The sequence below is a fragment of the Ursus arctos genome, unplaced genomic scaffold (assembly GCF_023065955.2).
Source record: "Ursus arctos isolate Adak ecotype North America unplaced genomic scaffold, UrsArc2.0 scaffold_6, whole genome shotgun sequence".
NCBI classification, from domain to species: Eukaryota; Metazoa; Chordata; class Mammalia; order Carnivora; family Ursidae; genus Ursus; species Ursus arctos.
Window position 1 is genome coordinate 4,315,459 of NW_026623078.1, and position 24,270 is coordinate 4,339,728.

The following is a 24,270-nucleotide window of genomic DNA, read 5'->3' on the forward strand; positions in this document are numbered from 1 at the left end:
GGTACCTGGGCACTGTGGTCTCTTACCCGACCCGTACCCTTACTGGAACCCAAACCCTATTCCCTGACCCAGATCCTGAGCCAGATCCTGACCATTTCCCTGACCCTAACCCGAACCCTAACCCTACCCTAATCCTAACCATACCCTAACCCTTACTCGAACCTTAACCCGAACCGTAACCTGAACCCTAACCCTAACCCTAACCCTAAACCTCAGCCTAACACAAACCTGAACCCGAACCCTAACCGTACCCTACGCGAACCAGAACCCTAACACGAACCCTAACCCTAAACCGAACCCTAACCCTAACCAGAACCCTAGCCCTACCCCGAACCCTAACACTAATCCTAACCCTAACCCGAAACGTAACCCTAACCCTTACCCTAACCCGAACCCTAACCTTAACATGAACCTGAACCCGAAACCTAACCCTAACCCTAACCCTATCACGAAAACTAACCCTAACCCTAAACCTAACCCTAACCCTAACATGAACCCTAACCCTAACCCTAACCCTAAACCAAACCCTAACCGTAACCCTAACCCTAACCCTAACGCTAACCAGAACCCTAACCATAACCCTAACCCTAACCTTAAACCTAACCCGAACACTAACCCTGACGTGAACTTGAACCCGAAACCTAACAAGAACCCGAACCCCGAACACGAACCTCTAAGCGTAACCCTAACCCTAATCTTACCAGAACCCTAACCCTAACCCGAAAACTAACCCCAACCCTAACCCTAACCCGAACACTAGCCCTAACCCAAACCTTAACCCGAACCCTGATCCTAACCCGAAACCGAACCCTAACCCTAACCGTAACCCTAACCATAACCCTAACCCTCACCCGAAAACTAACCCGAACCCTAACCCTAACCCTAACCCTACCCGAACTCTAACCCTAAACCTAACCCTAACCGTAAACCTAACCCTAACCCGCAGCCAAACCCTAACCCTAACCCTATCCTCAGCCTAACCCGAACCCGAAACCTAACCGTAACCCTCACCCGAATCCTAACCCAAACCCTAACCCTAACCCTAACCCTAATATGAACCTGAACCCGAAACCTAACCCTAATCCTAACCCTAACACGAACACGAACACTAAACCTGACCCTAACCCTAACCCCAACGTGAACCCTAACCCTAACCCTAACCCTACCCGAACCCTAACCCTAAACCAAACCCTAACCCTAAACCTAAGCCGAACCCTAACCCTAAACCTTACCCTAATCCTAACCCAAACCCTAACCCTAACCCTAACCTTAACCCTAACCCTAACCTTTCCCTAACTTGAACACTAACCCTAACCCTAACCTGAACCCTAACCCTAACCCGAACCCGAACCCTAACCCGAAAACGAACCCTAACCCAAAGCCTAACCCTAACCCTAACTCTAACCCTAACAATAACCCTAAGCCGAACCCTAACCCGAACCCGAACCCTAACCCTAACCCGAACCCTAACCCGAACCCGAACCCAAACCCTAACCCGAACCCTAACCCTAACCCTAACCTGAACCCGAACCCGAATCCAAACCCTAACCCTAACCAAAACCCTAACCCTAACCCTAACCCTAACACTCACCCTAAACTAACCCTAACCCTAACCCTAACCCTACCCTAACCCTAACCCTAACCCTAGCCCTAACCCTAACCCTACCCTAACCCTAACCCTGACCCTAACCCTAACACTAACCCTAACCCTAACCCGACCCTAACCCTAACCCTATCCCTAACCTGAACCCTAACCCTAACCTTAACCCGACCGGAAACCGAATCGTAATCCTAACCCTAACCGTAACCCTAACCCTAACCCTAACCCAAAACCTAACCCAAACCCAAACCCTAAACCTCACTCTAACCCTAACCCGAACCCTAACCCTAACACTAACCCTAACCCGAACCCTAACCCTAACCCTAACCCTAACCCGAACCCTAGCCCTAACGCGAATGCCTAACCCGAAGCCAAACCCGAACCCCTAACCCAAACCTTAACCCTAACCCGAACCCTAGCCCTAACCCGAACCCGAATCCTAACCGGAACTCTAACCCTAACCCTAACCCTACCCGAAATATAACCGTAAACCTAACCCTAACCCAAAACCTAACCCTAACAGTAACCTTAACCTCAACCCGAACCCTAACCCTAACCTGCACCCTAAACCTAACCCTAACCCTAAACGAAACAGTACCCCTAACCCTAACCCTAACGCTAACCCGTACCCTAACCATAACCCTAACCCTAACCCTAACCTGAAACCGAACCCAATCCGAACCGGAACCCTAACCCGAACCCGAACCCTAACCTGAACCCTAACCCTAAACCGGACCCTAAACCTAACCCTAACCGTAACCCTAACCCTAAACCTAACCATAACCCGAACCCGAACCCTAACCCTACACAAACCCTAACCCTAACCCTAACCTGAACCCGAAACCGAATCCAAACCCTAACCCTAATTCAAACCCTAACCCGAACTCTAACCCTAACCCTAACCCTAAACCTAACCTTAACCTGAACCCTAAACCTAATCCGAACCCTAACCCTAACCCTAACCGTAACCCTAACCCTAACCCTAACCATAACCCGAACCCGAATCCTAACCCTACCCGAATCCTAACCCTAACCCTAACCTGAACCAGAATCCGAATCCAAACCCTAACCGTAACCCTAAGCCTAACCCTAACCCTTACACTAACCCTAACCCTAACCCGACACTAACCCTAACCCTAACCCTATCCCTAACCTGAAACCTAACCCTAACCTTAACCCGACCCGAAACCGAATCGTAACCCTAACCCTAACCGTAACCCTAACCCTAACCCTAACCCAAAACCTAACCCAAACCCAAACCCTAAACCTCACTCTAACCCTAACCCGAACCCTAACGCTAACACTAACCCTAACCCTAACCCGAACCCTAACCCTAACCCTAACCCTAACCCGAACCCTAGCCCTAACGCGAATCCCTAACCCGAAGCCAAACCCGAACCCCTAACCCGAACCCTAACCCTAACCCGAACCCTAGACCTAACCCGAACCCGAATCCTAACCGGAACTCTAACCCTAACCCTAACCCTACCCGAAATATAACCGTAAACCTAACCCTAACCCAAAACCTAACCCTAACAGTAACCTTAACCCTAACCCGAACCCTAACCCTAACCTGCATCCTAAACCTAACCCTAACCCTAAACCAAACAGTACCCCTAACCCTAACCCTAACGCTAACCCGAACCCTAACCATAACCCTAACCCTAACCCTAACCTGAAACTGAACCCAATCCGAACCGGAACCCTAACCCGAACCCGAACCCTAACCTGAACCCTAACCCTAAACCGGACCCTAAACCTAACCCTAACCGTAACCCTAACCATAACCCGACCCCGAACCCTAACCCTACCCGAACCCTAACCCTAACCCTAACCTGAACCCGAACCCGAATCCAAACCCTAACCCTAACCCAAACCCTAACCCGAACTCTAACCCTAACCCTAACCCTAACCCGAACCTTAACCTGAACCCTAAACCTAATCCGAACCCTAACCGTAACCCTAACCGTAACCCTAACCCTAACCCTAACCATAACCCGAACCCGAACCCTAACCCTACCCGAATCCTAACCCTAACCCTAACCTGAACCAGAATCCGAATCCAAACCCTAACCGTAACCCTAACCCTAACCCTAACCCGCACTCTAACCCTAACCCGAACCCTAACCCTAACACTAACCGTAACCCTAAATCTAACCCTAACCTAACCCGTATCCAAACCCTAACCCTAACCCAAACCCTAACCCGAACCCTAACCCTAACCCTAACCCTAACCCTAACCCTAATCCTAACCCTAACACTAACCCTACCCCTAACCCGACCCTAACCCTAACCCTATCCCTAACCTGAACCCTAACCCTAACCTTAACCCGACCCGAAACCGAATCGTAACCCTAACCCTAACCGTAACCCTAACCCTAACCCTAACCCTAACCCAAAACCTAACCCAAACCCAAACCCTAAACCTCACTCTAACCCTAACCCGAACCCTAACGCTAACACTAACCCTAACCCTAACCCGAACCCGAACCCTAACCCTAACCCTAACCCTAACCCTAACCCTAACCCGAACTCTAACGCTACCCCGAAACCTAACCCTAGCCCGAAACCTAACCCTAATCCTAACCCAAACCCTAACCCTAACCCTAACCCTAACCCTAAACATAACCCTAACCTGAGCCCTAACCCTAACCCGACCCTAACCCTAACCCTATCCCTAACCTAAACCCTAACCCTAACCCTAACCCTAACACTAAACCTAACCCTAACCCGAAACCAAACCCTAAACCTCAATCTAACCCTAACCCGAACCCTAACCCTAACACTAACGCTAAGCCTAAACCGAACCCTAACCCTAACCCGAATCCTAACCCTAACTCGACCCTAACCCTAACCCTATCCCTAACCGGAAACCTAACCCTAACCCAAACCCTAACCCTAACCCTAACCCTAACCTGAACCCTAACCCGAACCCGAACCCTAGTCCTAATGCGAATCCCTAACCGGAAGCCAAACCCGAACCCTAACCATAAATCTAAGCCTAACCCTAACCTGAAACTGAACCCAATCCTGAACCCGAACCCTAACCCGAACACGAACCCTAACCTGAACCCTAACCCTAAACCGAACCCTAACCCTAACCCTAACCGTAACCCTAACCCTAACCCTAACCATAACCCGAACCCGAACTCTAACCCTACCCGAACCCTAACCCTAACCCTAACCTGAACCCGAATCCAAATCCAAACCCTAACCCTAACCCTAACCCGAACTCTAACCGTAACCCTAACCCTAACCCTAACCCGCACTCTAACCCTAACCCGAACCCTAACCCTAACACTAACCGTAACCCTAAATCTAACCCTAACCTAACCCGTATCCAAACCCTAACCCTAACCCAAACCCTAATCCGAACCCTAACCCTAACCCTAACCCTAACCCTAACCTGAACCCAAACCCGAATCCAAACCCTAACCCGAACCCAAACCGTAACCCGAACTCTAACCCTAACCCTAACCCGAACCCGAACCCGAACCCTAACCTGAACCCTAACCCTAACCCTAACCCTAACCCTAACCCTAACTGTAACCCTAACCCTAACCCTAACCATAACCCGAAACCGAACCCTATCCCTAACCCGAAACCTAACCCTAACCCTAACCCGAACCCTAACCCTAACCCCTAACCCTAACCCTAACCCTAACCCGAACCCTAACCCGAACCCGAACCCTAACCCTAACCCGAACCTGAACCCTAACCCTAACCTGAACCCTAACCCTAACCCTAACCCTAAACCAAACAGTAACACTAACCCTAAACCTAACGCTAACCCGAACCCTAACCATAACCCTAACCCTAACCCTAACCGGAAACCGAACCCAATCCCAAACCCGAACCCTAACCCGAACCCGAACCTTAAACTGAACCCTAAACCTAACCCAAACCCTAACCCTAACCCTAACATTAACCCTAACCCTAACCCTAACCATAACCCGAACCCGAACCCTCATCCTACCTGAACCCTAACCCTAACCCTAACCTGAACCCGAACCCGAATCCAAACCCTAACCCTAACCCAAACCCTAACCCGAACTCTAACCCTAACCCTAACCCTAACCGTAATCCTAACCCGAACCCTAACCCGAACCCAATCCCTAACTCGAACCCGAACCTTAACCCGAACCCTAACCCTAACCCGAACCCGAACCCTAACCCTAAACCTAACCCGAACCCGAACCCTAACCCTAAACCTAACCCGAACACTAACCCTAACCCGAACCCGAACCCTAACCCGAAAACGAACCCTAACCCGAACCCGAACCTTAACCCGAACCCGAACCTGAACCCGAACCCTAACCCGAACCCAAACCCTAACCCGAACCCTTACCCTAACCCTAACCCGAACCCTAATCCGAACCTGAACCCGAACCCGAACCCTAATCCTAACCCGAACTCGAACCCGAACCCGAACCCGAATCCATACTCAAAAGCGAAACCAATCCCGAACCAGAACCCGAACCCGAACCCTAACCTCTAACCCAAACCCGAATCCATAACTGAAAGCGAAACCGATAGCGAACCCGAGCCGAAACCGAAACCGAACCCTACCCGAACCCGAACCCGAACCCGAACCTGAAACCTACCCGAACCAGAACCAGAACCAGAACCCAAACCCCGAACCCGAACCCGAACCCGAAAGCCATAATTGTTTGTGCCAATGTAAAGAAAATGCCATACGCTTATCTGTAAGAAACAACAGTGCCCTGGAACAGTCTGAGCCTTAATATCAGCACTGTGCTTTTGGGAGCGGGAGTTAAAGCGGAGGCAAACAGCACTAAGACACATTTGGCAAAAATCGCGTTCCAATGAATAATATTTTCTTCCCTTTCAAACCCAAACGTAAGTGGTTGTGGCCAGATAAATAAATGCCACACACTTATCTGTAAGAAACAACAGTGCCCAGGAACGGGTTTCTACGTGAAGAAAATATTTCTCGTTGGAACTCCGCTTTTTTACTTTACCTTCCACAACCCCTTGTGATAGGGTTTCCACGTTAAGAAAATAGTTTTCATTGGAAGCCGGTTTTTCCCAAATGTGTCTAAGTGCTGTATTCCTCGGGTTTCACTCATGCTACCAAAAGCACAGTGATGATGTTAGGGCTTAGACTGTTCCTGGGTAATGTTGTTTCTTACACATAAGGGTGTGGCATTTTCTTTACATTGCCACAACCACATATGATAGGGTTTCAACATGAACAAAATATTTTTCGTTGGAAGCGGTTTTTTGTCAAATGTGTCTCAATACGGTGTTGTTTGGGATTAACGAATGCTACCAAAATCACTATGATGATGTGAGGGCTCAGATCGATCCTGGAAACTTCTGTTTCTTACAGATAAGCGTATGGCATTTTCTTTACATTGGCACAAACAATTATGATAGTTTGCAAAAGAGAAAATATATTTCACTGAAAGGCGGTTTTTGCCAAATTTTCTCAGCTGTTTGCCTCGGTTTTAACTCATGATACCAAAAGAACAGTGATGATCTTAGGGCTCAGACCGTCCATGGACCTGTTATTTCTTACAAATAAGCATATGGCACATCCTTTACCTTGCCACAACAAATTAAGATAGAGTTTGCACATCAAGAAATATTGTTCATTTGAACCCGTTTCTGCCAAAGTTGTCTCAGTACTATGTCCTCAGCACTTGGGAGCATGTCTGCACGTGGAGAAAGATTTTTTCGTGGGAAGTCGGTTTTTGTCAAACGGGTCCCAGTGCTGTGCTCCTCCTTTCCACTCCTGCTGCCAGAAGCCCAGGGAGGATGGGAGGGCTAAGAACATGGCTGGGCACTTTGGTTTCTTCCAGAGTCGTGGATAGCATTTGCTTTACCTTGCCACAACCCCTTGTGAGAGGGTCTGCACCTCAGGAAAACTGTTTCCGTGGGAAGCCGGCTTTTGGCCAAACGTGTCTCAGGGCCGTGGGCCTCGGGTGTCCCTCCAGCTCCCCAAAGCACAGGGACGAGGTGAGGGGCTTCCACCATGCCTGGGCAATGTTGTTTCTTACACCTGGGTGTGTGGCATTTTGTTGAGCTGGCTTCCCCCACTTGGGATAGGTGTTCCACAGCAAGAGCATATTGCTCGTCGGAAGCCGTTTTGGCCCCAGGGGTCTAAGGGCTGGGTTCGTTGGGGTACAACACCTGCTAGCAAAACCGACGGGATGAGGGAAGGGCTCAGACTGTGCCTGGGCCCTGTGGTCTCTTCCAGGTCAGTGTATGGCATTTCCTTCCCCTTACCACAGGCACCTGGGAGCATGTCTGCACGTGGAGAAAGACTTTCCCGTGGGAAGCCGGTTTTTGTCAAACGGGTCCCAGTGCTCTGCTCCTCTCTTTTCACTCCTGCTGCCAGAAGCCCAGGGAGGATGGGAGGGCTTAGAACATGGCTGGGCACTGTGGTTTCTTCCAGAGAAGTGGAGGGCATTTGCTTTACCTTGCCACAACCTCTTGCGAGAGGGTCTGCACCTCAGGAAAACTGTTTCCGTGGGAAGCCGGCTTTTTGCAAAGGGGTCTCAGGGCCGTGGGCCTCGGCTGTCCCTCCGGCTCCCCAAAGCACAGGGACGAGGTGAGGGGCTTAGACCATGCCTGGGCAATGTTGTTACTTACACCTGGGTGTGTGGCATTTTGTTTACCTGGCTACCCCCACTTGGGATAGGTTTTCCACAGCAAGAGCATATTGCTCGTCTGAAGCCGTTTTGGCCCCAGGGGTCTCCAAGCTGTGTTCGTTGGGGTTGAACTCCTGCTAGCAAAACCTCCGGGAAGAGGGAAGGGTTCAGACTGTGCCTGGGCCCTGTGGTCTCTTCCAGGTCAGTGTATGGCATTTCCTTCACCTTCGCACAGGCACTTGGGAGCATGTCTGCACGTGGAGAAAGACTTTCCCGTGGGAAGCCGGGTTTTGTCAAACGGGTCCAAGTGCTGTGCTCCTCTCTTTGCACTCCGGCTGCCAGAAGCCCTGTGAGGATGGGAGGGCTTAGAACATGGCTGGGCACTGTGGTTTCTTCCAGAGACGTGGATGGCATTTGCTTTACCTTGCCACAACCAATTGTGAGAGGGTCTGCACATCAGGAAAACTGTTTCCGGGGAAACCGGCTTTTGGCCAAACGGATCTCAGGCCCGTGGGCCTCGGTTGTCCGTCCGGCTCCCCAAAGCACAGGGACGAGGTGAGGAGCTTAGACCACGCCTGCGCAATATTGTTTCTTACACCTGGGTGTGTGCCATTTGTTTACATGGCTACCCCCACTTGGGATAGGTATTCCACAGCAAGAGCATAATGCTCGTCTGAAGCCGTTTTTGCCCCAGGGGTCTCCGGGCTGTGTTCGTTGGGGTTGAACTCCTGCTAGCAAAACCGCCGGGATGAGGGAAGGGCTCAGACTGTGCCTGGGTCCTGTGGTCTCTTCCAGGTCAGTGTATGGCATTTCCTTCCCCTTGACCCAGGCACCTGGGAGCATGTCTGCACGTGGAGAAAGACTTTCCCGTGGGAAGCCGGTTTCTGTCAAACGGGTCCCAGTGCTGTGCTCCTCTCTTTTCACTCCTGCTACCAGAAGCCCAGTGAGTATGGGAGGGTTTAGAACATGGCTGGGCACTGTGGTTTCTTCCAGAGAAGTGGATGGCATTTGCTTTACCTTGCCACAACCACTTGTGAGAGGGTCTGCACCTCAGGAAAACTGTTTCCGTGGGAAGCCGGCTTTTGGCCAAACGGGTCTCAGGGCCGTGGGCCTCGGCTGTCCCTCCGGCTCCCCAAAGCACAGGGACGAGGTGAGGGGCTTAGACCATGCCTGGGCAATGTTGTTTCTTACACCTGGGTGTGTTGCATTTTGTTTACCTGGCTATCCCCACTTGGTTTAGGTTTTCCACAGCAAGAGCATAGTGCTCGTCGGAAGCCGTTTTTGCCCCACGGGGTGTCCGGGCAGTTTTCATTGGGGTTGAACTCCTGCTAGCAAAATCGCCGGGATGAGGGAAGGGCTCAGACTGTGCCTGGGCCCTGTGGTCTCTTACAGGTCAGTGTATGGCATTTCCTTCCCCTTGCCACAGGCACCTTGGGAGCATGTCTGCACGTGGAGAAAGACTTTCCCGTGTTAAGCCGGTTTTTGTCAAACGGGTCCCAGTGCTCTGCTCCTCTCTTTTCACTCCGGGTGCAAGAAGCCCAGTGAGGATGTGGAGGCGTAGAACACGGCTGGGCACTTTTTTAACTTACAGAGACATGGATGGCATTTGCTTTACCTTCCAAAACCACTTGAGAGAGGGTCTGCACCTCAGGAAAACTGTTTCCCTTGGAAGACGGCTTTTGGCGAAAAGGGTCTCAAGCCCGTGGGCCTCGGGTGTCCCTCTGGCTCCCCAAAGCACAGGGACGAGGTGAGGGTCTTAGACCATGCTTGGGCAATGTTGTTTCTTACACCTGGGTGTGTGGCATTTTGTTTACCTGGCTACCCCAATTTGCATAGGTATTCCACAGCAAGCATCTATTGTTCCTCAGCAGCCATTTTTGCCCCAGGGGTCTCAGGGCTGTGTTCCTTGCAGTTGAACTCCTGCTAGCAAAACCGCAGGGATGCGGGAAGGGTTCAGACTGTGCCTGGGCCCTGTGGTCTCTTCCAGGTCAGTGTATGGCATTTCCTTCCCCTTACCACAGGCACCTGGGAGCATGTCTGCACGTGGAGAAAGACATTCCCGTGGGAAGCCGGTTTTTGTCAAACGGGTCCCAGTGCTCTGCTCCTCTCTTTTCACTCCTGCTGCCAGAAGCCCAGGGAGGATGGGAGGGCTTAGAACATGGCTGGGCACTGTGGTTTCTGCCAGAGAAGTGGAGGGCATTTGCTTTACCTTGCCACAACCACTTGTGAGAGGGTCTGCACCTCACGAAAACTGTTTCCGTGGGAAGCCGGATTTTTGTAAAGGGGTCTCAGGGCCGTGGGCCTCGGCTGTCCCTCCGGCTCCCCAAAGCACAGGGACGAGGTGAGGGGCTTACACCATGCCTGGGCAATGTTGTTTCTTACACCTGGGTGTGTGGCATTTTGTTTACCTGGCTACCCCCACTTGGGATAGGTTTTCCACAGCAAGCACCTATTGTTCGTCGGAAGCCGTTTTTGCCCCAGGGGTCTCCGGGCTGTGTTCGTTGGGGTTGAACTCCTGCTAGCAAAAGCGCCGGGATGAGGGAAGGGTTCAGACTGTGCCTGGGCCCTGTGGTCTCTTCCAGGTCAGTGTATGGCATTTCCTTCCCCTTGCACAGGCACCTGGGAGCATGTCTGCACGTGGAGAAAGACTTTCCCGTGGGAAGCCGGGTTTTGTCAAACGGGTCCCAGTGCTCTGCTCCTCTCTTTTCACTCCTGCTGCCAGAAGCCCAGGGAGGATGGGAGGGCTTAGAACATGGCTGGGCACTGTGGTTTCTTCCAGAGAAGTGGAGGGCATTTGCTTTACCTTGCCACAACCACTTGTGAGAGGGTCTGCACCTCAGGAAAACTGTTTCCGTGGGAAGCCGGCTTTTTGCAAAGGGGTCTCAGGGCCGTGGGCCTCGGCTGTCCCTCCGGCTCCCCAAAGCACAGGGACGAGGTGAGGGGCTTAGACCATGCCTGGGCAATGTTGTTTCTTACTCCTGGGTGTGTGGCATTTTGATTACCTGGCTACCCCGCACTTGGGATAGGTTTTCCACAGCAAGCACCTATGGTTCCTCGGAAGCCGTTTTTGCCCCAGGGGTCTCCGGGCTGTGTTCGTTGGGGTTGAACTCCTGCTAGCAAAAGCGCCGGGATGAGGGAAGGGTTCAGACTGTGCCTGGGCCCTGTGGTCTCTTCCAGGTCAGTGTATGGCATTTCCTTCCCCTTGCCACAGGCACCTGGGAGCATGTCTGCACGAGGAGAAAGACTTTCCCGTGGGAAGCCGGTTTTTGTCAAACGGGTCCCAGTGCTCTGCTCCTCTCTTTTCACTCCTGCTGCCAGAAGCCCAGGGAGGATGGGAGGGCTTAGAACATGGCTGGGCACTGTGGTTTCTGCCAGAGAAGTGGAGGGCATTTGCTTTACCTTGCCACAACCACTTGTGAGAGGGTCTGCACCTCAGGAAAACTGTTTCCGTGGGAAGCCGGCTTTTTGCAAAGGGGTCTCAGGGCCGTGGGGCTCGGGTGTCCCTCCGGCTCCCCAAAGCACAGGGACGAGGTGAGGGGCTTAGACCATGCCTGGGCAATGTTGTTTCTTACACCTGGGTGTGTTGCATTTTGTTTACCTGGCCACCCCCACTTGGGATAGGTTTTCCACAGCAAGCACCTATTGTTCGTCGGAAGCCGTTTTTGCCCCAGGGGTCTCCGGGCTGTGTTCCTTGGGGTTGAACTCCTGCTAGCAAAACCGCCGGGATGAGGGAAGGATTCAGACTGTGCCTGGGCCCTGTAGTCTCTTCCAGGTCAGTGTATGGCATTTCCTTCCCCTTGCCCCAGGCACCTGGGAGCATGTCTGCACGTGCAGAAAGACTTTCCCGTGGGAAGCCGGTTTTTGTCAAACGGGTCCCAGTGCTCTGCTCCTCTCTTTTCACTCCTGCTGCCAGAAGCCCAGGGAGGATGGGAGGGCTTAGAACATGGCTAGGCACTGTGGTTTCTTCCAGAGAAGTGGAGGGCATTTGCTTTACCTTGCCACAACCACTTGTGAGAGGGTCTGCACCTCAGGAAAACAGTTTCCATGGGAAGCCGGCTTTTTGCCAGACGGGTCTCATGGCCGTGGGCCTCGGGTGTCCCTCCGGCACCCCAAAGCAAGGGACGAGATGAGGGGCTTAGACCCTGTCTGGGCCATGTTGTTTCTTACACCTGGGAGTGTGGCATTTTGTTTACCTGGCTACCCCTACTTTGGATAGGTTTTCCACAGCAAGTGCATATTGCTCGTCGGTAGCCGTGTTTGCCCCAGGGTTCTCCGGGCTGTGATCGTTGGGGTTGAACTCCTGCTAGCAAAACCGCCGGGGTGAGGGAAGGGCTCAGACTGTGCCAGGGCCCTGTGTTCTCTTACCCGACCCGTACCCTAACTGGAACCCAAACCCTATACCCTGACCCAGACCCTGAGCCTGATCCTGACCATTACCCTGACCGTAACCCGAACCCTAACCCTAACCGGAACCCGAACCCGAACCCTAACCCTAACCCGAACCCTAACCCTAACCCTAACCGTAACCCTAACCCTAACTCTAAACCCTAACCCTAACCCTAACCTAACCCTAAACCTAACCCTAACGCTAACCCTAACCCTAACCCTAACCTGAACCCGAACCCGAATCCAAACCCTACCCCTAACCCAAACCCTACCCCGAATCTAACCCTAACCCTAACCCAAACCCGAACCCAAACCCGAACCCTAACCCGAACCCTAACCCTAACCCTAACCCTAACCCTAACACGAACTCTAACCCTAACCATAACCCTAACCCGAACCCGAACCCTAACCCTAACCCGAACCCTAACCCTAACCCTCACCGTAACCCTAACCCTAAGCCTAACCGTAACCCTACCCTAACCCTAACCATAACCCGAAACCGAAACCTAACCCTAACCCGAACCCTAACCCTAACCCTAACCCTAACACGAACGGTAACCATAACCCAACCCTAACCCTAACCTGAAACTGAACCCAATCCCGAACCCGAACCCTAACCCGACCCTTACCCTAACCCTATCCCTAACCTGAAACGAAACCCTAACCCTAACCAGAACCGAACCCTAACCCTAACCCTAACCCTAACACGAACCCAAACCCCTACCCAAACGCAAAATCTAACCCTAACCCGAACCCTAACCCTTACCCTAACCCTAACCCTAACCCTAACCCTAACCGTAACCCTAACCATAACCCTAAACCGAACCCGAACCCTAAACCGAACCCTAACCCTAACCCGAACCCTAACTCTAACCTTAACCCAAACACGAACCCTAACCCTAACCCTAAACCTAAACCGAACACGACCCCGAACCCTAAACCTAACCCTAACCCGAACCCGAACCCTAACCCTAACCCTAACGATAACCCTAACCCTAAACCTAACCCTAACCCTAACCCGAACCCTAACCCTAACCCTAACCGTAACCCTAACCCTAACCCTAACCCTAACACTAACCCTAACCCGAACCCGAACCCTAACCCTAACCCCAATCCTAACCCTAACCCTAACCCTAACCTGAAACCTAACCCTAACCCTAACACGAACCCGAACCCGAACCCTAACGCTAAGCCGAACCCTAACCCTAACCCTAACCCTAACACAAACCCAAACCCTAACCCTAACCCTAAACCTAAACCGAACCCGAACCCTAAACATAACCCTAACCCTAACACTAACCCTAACCCTAATCGGAACCCTAACCCCAACCCGAACCCAAACCCAAAATCTAACCCTAACCCGAACCCTAACCCAAACCTGAACCCTAACCCAAACCCTAACCCTAAACTTAACCCTAAACCGAACCTGAACCCTAAACCAAACCCTAACCCTAACCCTAACCCTAAACCTAACCCTAAGCCAAACCCAAACCCTAACACTAATCCTAACCCTAAACCTAAACCGAACCTGAACCCGAACCCTAAACGTAACCCTAACCCTAACCCTAACTCTAACCCTAATCCGAACCCTAACCCTAACCCTAACCCAAACTCTAAACCTAACCCGAACCCAAAGCCAAACACTAACCATAACCGAAACGATACCCGAACCCGAACCCTAAACCAAAACCGATCCCACACCCCAACCCTAACCTGAAACCTAACCCTAACCCTAACCATAACCGGAACCCTAACCCTGACTCGAACCCTAACGCTAACCCTATCCCTAACCTGAAACCTAACCCTAACCCTAAACCTAACCGTAACCCTAACCCGAACGCTAACCCTAAACCGACCGTAACCCTAACCCTATCCCTAACCTGAACCCTAACCATAACCCTAACCCGACCCCGAACCCGAATCGTAACCCTAACGCTAACCGTAACCCTAACCCTAACCCTAACCATAACCCATACCCGAACGCTAACCCCAACCCAAATCCTAACCCTAACACTAACCCGAAACCTAACCCTAACCCCTAACCCTAAACCTAACCCTAACCTGAACCCTAACCATAACCCTAACCCGACCCCGAACCCAAATCGTAACAGTAACCCTAACCGTAACCCTAACCCTAACCCTAACCCTAACCATAACCCGAACCCGAACCCTAACCCTAACCTGAAACCTAACCCTAACCCTAACCCTACCCCTAACCCGAACCCGAACCCTAACCCTAATCCCTAACCCTAACCCTAACCCGAACCCTAACCCTAACCCGAACCGTAACCCTAACCCTAACCCTAACCGTAACCCTAACCATAACCCTAAAGCTAATCCAAACCCTAACCCTAACCCTAACCCTTAGCCTAACCTAACCCGAACCGTAACCCGAACCGTAACCCGACCCTTACCTTAACCCTATCCCTAACGTGAACCCGAACCCTAACCCTAACCCTAAAGCGAAACCGAACCCTAACCCTAACCGTAACCCTAACCCAAACCCTAACCCTAACCCGACCCTTACCCTAACCCTATCCCTAACCCTAACCCTAACCCTAACCCTAACCCGAACCTTAACCCTAACCCTAACCCGAACCCTAACCCGAAAACGAACCCTAACCCTAACCCGAACCCTAACCCCAACCCGAACCCTAACCCGAACCCGAACCCTAACCCTAACCCTAACCCGAAACCTAACCCGAACCCGAACCCTAACCCTAACCCTAACCCTAACCCGAACCCGAACCCTAACCCTAACCCGAACCCTAACCCTAACACTAACCCTAACCCTATCCCTAACAGGAAACCTAACCCTAACCCTAAACCTAACCCTAACCCTAACCCTAACCCTGTCTCTAACAGGAAACCTAACCCTAACCCTAACCCTAACCCTAACCCTAACCCTAACCGAATCCCGAACCCGAACCCTAACCCGAAACCGAACCCTAACCTGAACCCTAACCGTAACCCGAACCCTAACCCTAACCCGAACCCTAACCCTAACCCTAACCCTAACCAGAACCAGAACCAGAACCCGAACCCTAACCCTACCCGAACCCTAACCCTAACCCTAACCTGAACCCGAACCCGAATCCAAACCCTAACCCTAATCTAAACCCTAACCCGAACTCTAACCCTAACCCTAACCCCAACCCGAACCCGAACCTGAACCCGAAACCGAACCCGAACCTGAACCCTAACCGTAACCCGAAACCGAATCCTAACCCTAGCCCTAAACGTCACCCGAACCCTAACCCAAACCCGAACCCGAACCCGAATCCAAACCCTAACCCTAACCCAAACCTAACCCTAACCCTAACCCTAAAGCGAACACTAAGAGGAACCCTAACACTAACCCTAACCCAAACCCAAACCCGAGCCCTAACCCGAAACCTAACCCTAACCCTAACCCTAACCCTAACACGAACCCTAACCCAAATCTTTACCCTAACCCTAACCTTACTCCAAACCCGAACCCGAACCCTAACCCTACCCCGAACCCTAACCCGAACCCAAACCCTACCCCTAATCCGACCCCTAACCCTAAACCGAACCCTAACCCTAACACGAACCCAAAACCGAACCCGAACCCAAAATCTAACCCTAACCTGATCTCTAACCCTACCCCGAACCCTAACCCTAGCCCGAAACCTAACCCTAATCCTAACCCTAACCCGAACCCTAACCGTAACCCCATCCATAACCCGAACCGGAACCCGACCCGAACCGTCAACCGAACACGAACCCTAACCCTGACACTGACCATGACCCTGATCCTGACCATGACCCTGACCCTAATCCTAACCCTAAACCCTAATACCTGACCCTGACCCCAACCCTAACCCTGACCCTGACCCTGAACCCTAAACCCTGACCCTGACCCTGACCCTACCCTAACCTGAACCCTGACCGGAACCCGAACCCTAACCCTGACATGAATCTGAAACCGAACCCGAACCCGAACCCGAACCCGAATCCCTAACACGAACCCAAACCCGAACCCCTAACCTGAACCCTAGCCCTAATGTGAATCCCTAACCCGAAGCCAAACCCGAACCCCTAACCCGAACCCTAACCCTAACCCGAACCCTAGCCCTAATCCGAACCCTAACCCAAACCCGAATCCTAACCGGAACTCTAACCCTAACCCTAACCATACCCGAAATATAACCGTAAACCTAAACCTAACTCAAACCCTAACCCTAACCCGTACCCTAACACGAAACCTAACCCAAAACCTAACCCTAACAGTAACCTTAACCCTAACCCGAACCCTAACCCTAACCTGCACTCTAACCCTAACCCTAACCCTAACCCTAAACCAAACAGTAACCCTAACCCTAACCCTAACGCTAACCCGAACCCTAACCATAACCCTAACCCTAACCCTAACCCTAACCGAACCCAATCCCGAACCCGAACCTGAACCCTAATCTGAGCCCTAACCCTAACCCGAACCCTAAACCTAACCCAAACCGTAACCCAAACCCTAACCCTAACCCTAACCCTAACCCTAAACCAAACAGTAACCCTAACCCTAACCGTAACCCTAACCCGAACCCTAACCATAACCCTAACCCTAACCTTAACCTGAAACCGAACCCAATCCTGAACCCAAACCCTAACCCGAACCCGAACCCTAACCTGAACCCTAACCCTAATCCGAACTCTAACCCTAACCCTAACCCGAACCCGAACCCTAACCCTAACCCGACCCTCACCCTAACCCTATCCCTAACCGGACACCGAACCCTAACCCTAACCCTAACGCTAACCGTAACCCGAACCCTAACCCTAACCCGAACCCTAGCCCTAACACGAATCCCTAACCGGAAGCCAAACCCAAACCCCTAACCCTAACCCTAACCCTAACCCGAACCCTAGCCCTATCCGGAAACCTAACCCGAATCCGAATCCTAAACGGAACTCTAACCCTAACCCTAACCATACCCGAAATATAACCCTAAACCTAACCCTAACCCGAACCCTAACCCTAACCCGAACCCTAACCCTAACCCTAACCGTAACCCAAACCCAAACCCTAACCATAACCCGAACCCTAACCCTACACGAACCCTAATCCTAACCCTAACCCGAACCCGAACCCTAACCCGAACCCGAACCCTAACCCTAACCCTAACCCGAACCCTAAACCTATCCCAAACCCTAACCCTAACCTGAACCCGAACCCGAATACAAACCTTAACCCTAACCCAAATCCTAACCCGAACTCTAACACTAACCCTAACCCTAACCCTAACCACAACCCGAACCCAAAACCGAAACCTAACCCTAACCCGAACCCTACCCTAACCCTAACCCTAACCCTAACCCTAACCCGAAACCTAACCCTAATCCTAACCCTAACCCGAACCCTAACCGTAACCCCATCCATAACCCGAACCGGAACCCGACCCGAACCGTCAACCGAACACGAACCCTAACCCTGACACTGACCCTGACCGTGATCCTGACAATGACCCTGACCCTAATCCTAACCCTAAACCCTAATACCTGACCCTGACCCCAAACCTAACCCTGACCCTGACCCTGACTCTAAACCCTAAACCCTGACCCTGACCCTGACCCTACCCTAAACAGAACCCTGACCGGAACCCGAACCCTAACCCTGACATGAATCTGAACCCGAAACCTAACCCGAAACCGAACCCGAATCCCTAACACGAACCCAAACCCGAACCCATTACCCGAAACCTAACCCTAACCCGAACCAAAGCCCTAACGCGAATCCCTAACCCAAAGCCAAACCCGAACCCTAACCCTAACCCAAACCCTAGCCCTAAGCCGAACCCTAACCCGAAACCGAATCCTAACCGGAACTCTAACGCTAACCCTAAACATACCCGAAATATAACCGTAAACCTAACCCTAACCCAAACCCTAAACCTAACCCGTACCCTAACACGAACCCTAACCCAAAACCTAACCCTAACAGTAACCTTAACCCTAACTCGAACCCTAACCCTAACCCTAACCCTAACCTTAACCCTAACAGTAACCTTAACCCTAACCCTAACCCTAACCATAACCCGAACCCGAACCCTAACCCTACCCGAACCCTAACCCTAATCCTAACCTGAACCCAAACCCGAATCCAAACCCTAACCTTAACGCAAACCCTAAACCGAACTCTAACCCTAACCCTCACCCTAACCCGAACCCGAACCCTAACCCTAACCCGACCCTAACCTTAACCCTATCCCTAACCGGAAACCTACCCTAACCCTAACCCTAACGCTAACCCTAACCCTAACCCTAACCCTAACCCGAACCCGAACCCTAACCCGAACCCTAACCCGAATCCGAATCCTAACCGGAACTCTAACCCTAACCCTAACCATACCCGAATATAACCCTAACCCTAACCCTAACCCTAACCCTAACACTAACCCGAACCCTAACCCTAACCCGAACCCTAGCCCTAACGCGAATCCCTAACCGGAAGCCAAACCCGAACCCCTAACCCGACCCCTAACGCTAACCCGAACCCTAGCCCTAACCCGAACCCTAACCTTAATCCTAACCCTAACACGAAACCTAACCCTTACCCTAACCCGAACCCTAACCTTAACATGAACCTGAACCCGAAACCTAACCCTAACCCTAACCCTAACACGAAAACTAACCCTAACCCTAACCCTAACCCTAACGTGAACCCTAACCCTAACCCTAACTCTAAACCAAACCCTAACCCTAACCCTAACCCTAACCCTAACGCTAACCCGAACCCTAACCATAACCCTAATCCTAACCTTAACCCTAACCCGAACACTAACCCTGACGTGAACTTGAACCCGAAACCTAACAAGAACCCGAACCCCGAACACGAACCTCTAAACAAACCCTAACCCTAATCCTACCAGAACCCTAACCCTAACCCGAAAACTAACCCCAACCTTAACCCTAACCCGAACACTAGCCCTAACCCGAACCTTAACCCGAACCCTGATCCTAACCCGAAACCGAACCCTAACCCTAAACCTAACCCTAACCATAACCCTAACCCTCACCCGAACCCTAACCCGAACCCTAACCCTAACCCTAACCCTAACCCGAACTCTAACCCTAACCATAACCCTAACCCGAAACCTAACCCTAACAGTAACCATAACCCGAAACCTAACCCTAACCCGAACACTAACCCTAACCCTAATCCACAGCCTAACCCAAACCCGAACCCTAACGCTAACCCTACCTGAACCCTAATCCTAAACCAAACCCTAACCCTAAACCTAACCCTAACCATAACCCGAACCGTAACCATAACCCTAACCCTAACCTTAACCCGAAAACGAACGCTAACCGAAACCTGACCCGAACCAGAACACTAAACCTGACGCGAATTTGAACCCAAAACCTAACCCGAACCCGAAACCCGAACCCGAACCCTAACCGTAACCCTAACCCTAACCCGTACCCTAACCCTAACCCTAATCCCTAAACACTGACCTTGACCCTAACCCTAACACTGACACTGACCGTGACCCTAACCCTAACCCGAACCCTGACCGGAACCTGAAGCCTAACCCTGACACGAACCTGAACCCGAACCCAAACCCCGAACCTGAACCTGAAACCAAACCCCTAACCCTAAGCCTAACCCTAACCCGAACCCTTACATGAACCCAAACCCTAATGCGAACCCTCACCCAAACCTAACCTGAACCCTATCCCTAAACCGAACCCGAACCTGACCCGAACCCTAACCCGAACCCTAACCCTAATACTAACCATACCCCTAACATGAACCATAACCCTAACCAGAACCCAAGCCCTAACGCGAACCCTAGCCCTAACCCGAACCCGAACCCGAACCCGAATTGTAACCTGAACACTAACCTAACCCTAAACCTACCCTAACCCTAACCCTAACCCTAACCCTAACCATAACCCTAACCTGAACCCGAACCCGAACCCGAATCCAAAACCTAACCCTAACCCTAACACAAACCCTAACCCGAACTCTAATCCTAACCCTAACCCTAACCCTAACCCGAACCCGAACCCTAACCCTAACCCGATCCCTAAACCTAACCCTAACCGTAACCCTAACCCTAACCCTAACCATAACCCGAACCCGAAACCTAACCCTAACCCTAACCTGAACCCGAACGCGAATCCAAATCCTAAACCTAACCCAAACCCTAACCCGAACTCTAACCCTAAACCTAAACCTAACCCTAAACCTAACCCGAACGCAAACCCTAAACCTCACCCTAACCCTAAACCGAACCCTAACCCTAACCCGAACCCAAACCCGAGCCCTAACCCTAACCCTAACCCTAACCCTAACACGAACCCTAACCCAAAACTTTACCCTAACCCTAACCCTACTCCGAAACCGAACCAGAACGCTAACCCTACCCCGAACCCTAACCCGAACCCAAACCCTACCCCTAATCCGACCCCTAAACCTAAACCGAAAGCTAACCCTAACACGAACCGAAAACCGAACCCGAACCCAAAATCTAAGACTAACCCGAACTCTAACCCTACCTCGAACCCTAACCCTAGCCCGAAACCTAACCCTAATCCTAACCCTAACCCTAAACCTAACCATAACACTAACCTGAACCCTAACCCTAACTGGAAACCTAACCCTAACCCTAACCCTAACCCTAAACCTAACCCGAACCCTAGCCCTAACGCGAATCCCTAACCGGAAGCCAAACCCGAACCGCTAACCCGAACCCTAACCCTAACCCGAACCCTAGCCCTAACCCGAACCCTAACCCGAACCCAAATCCTAACCGGAACTCTAACCCTAACCCTAACGATACCCGAAATATAACCCTAAACTTAACCCTAACACGAACCCTAACCCTAACCTGAACCCTAACCCTAACTAGAACCCTAACCTTAACCCTAACCCTAACCCTAAACGAAACAGTAACCCTAACCCTAACCCTAACCCGAACGCTAACCATAACCCTAACCCTAACCCTAACCTGAAACCGAACCCAATCCCGAACCCGAACCCTAACCCGAAGACGAACCCTAACCTGAACCCTAACCCTAACCCGAACCCTAACCCTAACCCTAACCGTAACCCTAACCCTAACCATAACCATAACCAGAACCCGAACCCTAACCCTAACCCTAACCCTAACCCGAAACCGAACCCTAACCCTAACCCTAACCCTAACCCTAACCCTAACCCTAAACCAAACCCTAACCCTAAACTTAACCCTACCGAACCCGAACCCTAAACCGAACACTATCCCTAACCCGAACCCTAACCCTAACCCTAAACCAAACCCAAACACTAACCCTAACCCTAACCCGAAACCTAAACCGAACCCGATCCCGAACCCTAACCCTAACCCTAACCCTGACCCTAACCCTAAACCTAACTCTAACCCTAACCCTAACCCTAACCCTATCCCTAACCTGAACCCTAACCCTAACCTTAACCCGACTCCGAACCCGAATCGTAACCCTAACCCTAATCGTAACCCTAACCCTAACCCTAACCCTAACCCTAACCCTTAGCCTAACCTAAACCGAACCGTAACCCGAACCCTAACCTGATCCTTACTCTAACCCTATCCCTAACCTGAACCCAAACCCTAACCCTAACCCTAAACCGAAACCGAACCCTAACCCTAACCGTAACCCTAGCCTGAACCCTAACCCTAACCCGACCCTTACCCTACCCTAAACCTAACCTGAAACCTAACCCTAACCCTAACCCGAACCCTAACCCTAACCCTAACCCTAAACATATCCCTAACCCAAACCCTAACCCTAATCCGACCCTAACCCTAACCCTATCCCTAACCGGAAACCTAACCCTAACCCTGACCAGAACCCTAACACTAACCCTAACCAAACTCACCCGAACCCTAACCCTAACCCTAACCTTAACCCTATCCCTAACCCAAACCCGAACCCTAAACCTAACCCTAACCCTAACCCAAACCCTAACCCTAACCCTAACCCAAACCCGAACCCTAACCCGAACCCTAACCCTAACCCTAACCGTAACCCTAACCCTAACCCTAAAGCTAATCCGAACCTTAACCCTAACCCTAACCGTAACCCTAACCCTAACCCTAATGCTAACCCGAACCCTAACGATAACCCTAACTCTAACCTTAACCTGAAACCGAACCCTAACCCTAACCCAAACCCTAACCCGAACCATAACCCTAACCCTAACCCTAACCCGAAACCTAACCCTAACAGTAACCCTAACCCGTAACCTAACGCTAACCCGAACACTAACCCTAACCCTAATCCTCAGCCTAACCCGAACCCGAACCCTAACGCTAACCCTACCTGAACCCTAATCCTAAACCAAACCCTAACCCTAAACCTAACCCTAACCCTAACCCGAACCGTAACCATAACCCTAACCCTAACCTTAACCCGAAACCGAACGCTAACCGAAACCTGACCCGAACCAGAACACTAAACCTGACGCGAATTTGAACCCAAAACCTAAGCCGAACCCGAAACCCGAACCCGAACCTGAACCCCTAACCCTAACACTAACCCTAACCCTACAAGAACCCTAACCCTAACCCTAAAACTAACCCGAACCCTAACCCGAACCCTAGCCCTAACTCAAACCCTAACCCTACCCGAACCCGAACCCTAACCCTAACTCAAACTCTAACCCGAACCCTAACCCTAACCCGAACCCGAACCCTTCCCTAACCCTAACCCATAGCCGAACCCTAACCCTAACCCTACCCGAACCATAACCCTAACCCAAACCCTAACCCTACCCCGAACCCTAAACGTAAACCTAACCCTAACCCGTACCCTCAGCCTAACCCTAATCCCTAAACACTGACCTTGACCCTAACCCTAACACTGACACTGACCCTCACCCTAACCCGAACCCTGACCCGAACCTGAACACTAACACTGACGCGAACTTCAACCCGAAACCAAACCCGAACCCTAACCAGAACCCTAACCCTAACTCTAACCCTAACCCTAACCCGAACCATAACCCTAACCGGAACCCAAGCCCTAACGCGAACCCTAGCCCTAACCCGGACCCTAACCTGAACCCGAATCGTAACCGGAACACTACCCTAATCCTAACCCTACCCGAAATATAACCCTAAACGTAACCCTAACCCGAACCCTAACACTAACCCGTACCCTAACCCGAATCGTAACCCAAAACCTAACCCTAACAGTAACCCTAACCCGAACACTAACCCTAACCCAAACCCTACCCCTAATCCGACCCCTAATCCTCACCCTAACCCAAACCCGAACCCTAACCCTACCCGAAACCTAACCCTAAACCAAACCCTAACCCTAATCCGACCCCTAATCCTCAGCCTAACCCAAACCCGAACCCTGACCCTACCCGAAACCTAACCCTAAACCAAACCCTAACCCTAACCATAACACGAATCCTAACCCTAACCCTAACCCTCATCCGAACCCTAACACAAACGCTAACCCTAACCCTGACTCTAACCCTAACATTAAACTTAACCCTAACCCGAATCTGAGCCCTAACTCTAACCCTAACCCTAACCCAAACCCTAACCGTAACCGTAACCCGAACACTAACCCGAACCCTAATCCTAACCCTAACCCTAACCATAACCCGAAAACGAACCCTAACACTAACCCTAACCCGAACCCTTACCCGAACCCTAACCCTAAACCGAA